The sequence below is a fragment of the Epinephelus moara genome, chromosome 11 (genome assembly GCF_006386435.1).
Source record: "Epinephelus moara isolate mb chromosome 11, YSFRI_EMoa_1.0, whole genome shotgun sequence".
In the NCBI taxonomy this organism is placed as follows: domain Eukaryota; kingdom Metazoa; phylum Chordata; class Actinopteri; order Perciformes; family Serranidae; genus Epinephelus; species Epinephelus moara.
In genome coordinates, this window is record NC_065516.1 from 20,530,509 (window position 1) to 20,535,044 (window position 4,536).

Sequence of the window (4,536 nt, forward strand, 5' to 3'; positions counted from 1 at the left end):
GGGATGTCATATGCTGTAAAGCCCTCTGAGGCAAATTGTGATTTGTGATATTCGGCTTTATAAATCCAATTGAAAAGAGAAAATAAGACAGGTCTCTTATATTAACAACTAATCAGTTTACTTTTTAGAAAAATGAAGATTTTCATTGCTTAAATTGAATACAATTATTGATATCATAATAAAAACATGAATGAAGCCGAGGCTTCTACATATTCCCTGTGGTTTCGTCCTTCAGTTAGCTAAAGGTGCTCACAGACTCGGGCGTACTATAAGCGGAGCGGACTCCGTGAGGAATGTCCACAGTCATTCGGGCTTTCACAGTTGAGCGCACTTCCGCGTTGTAGTTTCCTGTAAAAATGTCCGTGAAAAACCCCCGTGATGTGAAAAATACATGCCGAGCAGTCACTGGTGCGCAGAGCGGAGTCCGCACAGTCGTAAAATCTGAGCTTTGCGCGCACAGGGCTTGCGGACGTCCGCTTTTAGTCCGGGCGGACCTCCGCGGAGTCCACTCCGTGTACGTTCCGCCCGAGTATGTTTGGGCCTTAAGTCTTGCTCCAGAAAATAAACAGAAAATAATAAGCTGCAGTCAATTTGTGGAAGCCTAACCAGCTACAATATTGATTTATGTTCTTGAAAGATAAACTTTCAAATTTTCAAACAGCGTTGTGTCACCCCAGCGTGGGCAGTTTGTGCAGATCGACAGTGTTAAGCTAAAAACACACCAGCGTTGCCGTGGCATGTCATGTGACACGCGTCAAATGATGCCCCTAGCACAAACTGGAGGCGTCACACTGCAGCTCCTTATCCGACGACCACACAAAGTTATTACTACTTTTAATGAAAGATCTACACCTCTTCCACCTCTGCGTTAGCTTAAAATCATGTGTGGACAGCGCCTTATTAAACTTAATTTCTCACCTGAAGAGCCGATCTCGAAAGCTATAACTCGCCCAACAATATCTTTTTGGCCATTGTCTTTAAAATGACGAGATTATGGGTCTTTTAGCTCAGGATATTTTTCAACCTCAACAGCGAGTCTCCCGTCATCCAGTCCTTGTCACACACAAGACAGCAACAGAGCTCTCTTTGTACATGAATGGTAAAGAGAGGAGTGGAGCTGCCACAGGAGCAGAGATGAAGAGCTGCTACAGGAGCTAGTTTGTATAAGCCGAGAGTGAGTGGGGGGGAAATGCATTTAATTCCAGGGGCGGCGAGGCTGGAAATGGGACAGTGGAGTAAAGTGCCATGGGGCAGCGCATCAAGGAGTGCCGTCGCGCCACCGTTGTGGGGTTGTACATTGAAAATGATTGGAGCATATTTTCTGAGGCGCCACATCTGCTGCCGGTGTGTTTTGGCCTTTGGCTTCTCTCTGTGCTGTCCAGTGCTTCCACCTCATCTGCTGGCGGGGGTCTGCAAGTTTTGCATCATCTCTCAGACTTTTACCAACAGATGAGCGGCGAGCTCCAGGTGCTGGCAACCCAAATGTAGAATAACTTTAATGTTACCTTCTGTTAGGTCCATTCCACGAATTGGATGCTTTTTGTTGAGATGCTGAAGTACTGACGCTGTGCTATTGTGGTAAATTAGTTTGGTGTTAAGCTTTTCAGAGTTTTTGTTTTGTCTCAGCTTGAAATGATGCCAAACTTTCTGTCATTTTCTCTAGCCTGTCTTTTCCCACTTCTGTCATTTTGCAATCCAGGCTAATAAATCTCGTCTTCTATTTTGAGCATGTATGTATGTAATCGAAGTGTCTTCTTCACATCATGTTTCCACTGTCCACTATCTGCATTGTGCCACAGTAATAATCATCTGTGCGAAACACATTGCGCTGTATATAACTACATGATTTAACAAAGCTTTGATACAGATATATTGTATCAATGATTTTCCATTATTGAGTTACTCGAGTCTCTCAAGTAATCAGCCCTAAAATGAATCAGCTTCCTTTCTTGAAGTCTTAAAAGTACATTTTAAAGACTGATTGGTTTGATATTCTCTACTAGAAATTATGATGTCAAAGGTGCCACATAAAAAAATCCACATCTGTTGAGCATTTTCATATTGTGAAACATCATAAACGGCTGTATAAAAAAGTGCAGCTCCTTTTTAATAGAGGACCAGATAGAGAACTGTGTAGTCTCGCTGTGGAACACGAGATGTCTTTTGGCATGTGACTGCTGAGTAATAAGGCTTAACGCCAACAGGCTTTATTAAGGCAGAACCCAGGCTGAGATTTCAGCTTTGGGCACATATACCATTGTGGCAGATTGCAATGAATCACCCCCTCAAATCCCTATCTCACCCCCTCCAGTCTTGTTTTTCGCAACAACACGACTGCCAAGGCATCAACCCACCCGAGCTTGCTGCACCTTTCTTCTCTTCTGACATAAATTGACCAAAAAAAAAAACCCAAACTACTTCATGGATGTTTCGTCTGTGCCCTCACACGCACACACAAAAACACCCTCCGCCCCAAATGCGAACTCTAATCCTATTTGACTGTGTCATTTTAGAGACCTGTGGGGGGGTGAGGGAAGCAGTAAGCCGCTGTTGTCTTAAGGGCAGCATGTGGAGAGTAAGACACATTAATCACAAGGGCACAAGGAAGGAGCGAGAGAGAAAGGATTGGAGTGTGAGGTGGGTGGTTGAAAGGTTGTACAGCCAGAAATTACCATCAGTTTGTCACTGCTGTTGTCTCACACGCTGGAGGCACCTGCAGATCAAGTTGGCACTGCATTACTATTTGTCCACACAACATCAGGTCGGGTAAGTAATCACATCACGGAAGCTCTGCTAAATAAATACATGCAAATGATAGTTGGTATGCAAATACTCCCACAAGATATATCCATGTAGATGCAAAGCAAATGTTTTCTGCCAGTTCATTGTCTAGTGGATTGAGAGTCATGACTTCAGATGCTTGCAAATATGAATTTTGTATTATATTTGTAATGCTGAGAAGATCCTGAGAGACCAAGGCAATATTACAGTACATTGAGCATGTTAGGAGCGTTCCCTGCTGATTTGACCAAGGAACAGTGAGAATTGTGCAGAGCAAAAATGGGTTTAGAAAACCATGCAGTAACAATTCACCAAGGTTTTAGAAGTATACGAGGATAATGGATTAATGGATGGATGGACAAATGAACAGAACAGACAGACAGACGTTTAAGCCTACCATCATCACCAAGGGAAGATGTCTTTGTCTCGAGGAGAGACACATCTTAAGAGTGACAGTTGGCAACATTTCTCTTGAGGGATCCTAGATGACACTATGAGGCATCCATCTTCAGCCAGCAGTGATTTAACCGAAAAAGGCAGATTCCCTGCAGGACTTAATGAATTTTTTGGACCAAGCTTCTGTTCAAAATCAGGAATAATTTGGTGATCTGATGTTAATGCTATAACCGGTTTGTGAAGCCGGAGGAACCATGAAAATCACTCCAAAGGCACTGGCAAAATAATCCCTCTAACTCCATTGATCCCTGCGGGGTGAGAGTCTTTGAGTAAAATGACCCTTCGTCCCTTAGTCTGTACATCCCGGGCTGAGACAGGGAAAAAGGAAACAGACCTTGGATCCATTGAGATATGAAACCTCGTAACCTGGAGGCTCTCTATTTTTAGAGGACTCTATTTCCTTTGTCTCCTCAGCTCTGGGCAAGATGTTTAAGTAGGTCCAACTTACTAAACTTTTGTAAGAGCTGATAGGCTTTGTGATGGGTTTACTGTCAATGATAAAATGCCACAGGCCAACTTCCTAGGTCCTTTTAAAATGTTCTCTTTTTAAAAGGAAAAAAAACTGCCAGAGTTAATGCATCAGCATTATGAGAAAACCACTGAGTTCAGACAGGTCATTTTTTTTCTGTACATGACACTGAATCAAACGCCCACTTTGAAATTTTCTTCATTGCCCCAGGTGTTCGTAGGGTGTTTAGTGATGTAGCTATGTACGTGTCCAGCATTCCTAACATATTCAAATCTGAGAGGACGCAGTGAACTCACTATCGACGCATCCAAGTGATGCATCCTACTATCTTCCGTGATAATGCTACACTGTGAACATTTAAGGTACTTCTCAAGTCGCAGCAGCCACTGAGTGAAACCTGTGATTTGAATGTTATTTTCATACTGTTGGTGAGGTGTCAGTGTTTTTGTTCCGGTGCTCTGCACAGATCTGACACCTGCCCACTTGCCCTAAGCCCCGGCTATCTGAAGCTATATGCGCCACCACTGCCAGGCAAAAGCAGCAGTGTTGACGGCACAGCACGGAGGTCCCACAGGTACACCATAACGTTATATTTTTAGGTGTATAAAATGTACCCAAGTTCAAGGATATGTAGGATATTACCAGAAAAATTCCTGTCATGTTATGTTGCAACGTCTGCTGTGACAGTAGAGGCAGTGGAGTAAAGTGCATACTGTGTTGAAAAAATGTTTTCAGCAACAGCCGCCTGTGGATATATTTTGCGCAAGATGATGTCTAGTTTTGTTCATTGTCTCTACAAGTGGAAACACAAAAAATCTTCTCAGAAAAGG